Consider the following 351-nt stretch of genomic DNA (forward strand, 5'->3'; position numbering starts at 1 on the left):
TGTAGGAAAATAGGTGCACCTTGAGACCATAATGTTACATAAAGTAAATCAGATCCAAAAGTTTAAATATGTAATATTGGATTGTTAAATTAATTACTAAATATTTAATATATAAAAACATACAAGTGAAGTGCAGAATAAAACAAAGATGAGAGAAAAAATGAGAGAAAAGTTATTGCAATCCCACATGGACAATATACCTAAAAGAGTACGCTGATTCAGTATAATTGTCCTGTGCTTTATGTTTTTTGGCCTGTTAGTCTGGCTGTTAATCTGTATTATGATAATTAAAGAAGGACTTATAAGATTAAAAAAAGAATCTGATGCTGGCAAAAAAAAAAAAAAAAAAGG

This window comes from Fukomys damarensis, unplaced genomic scaffold (assembly GCF_012274545.1).
Source record: "Fukomys damarensis isolate Sample0158 unplaced genomic scaffold, DMR_v1.0_HiC HiC_scaffold_24, whole genome shotgun sequence".
Taxonomy (NCBI): Eukaryota; Metazoa; Chordata; class Mammalia; order Rodentia; family Bathyergidae; genus Fukomys; species Fukomys damarensis.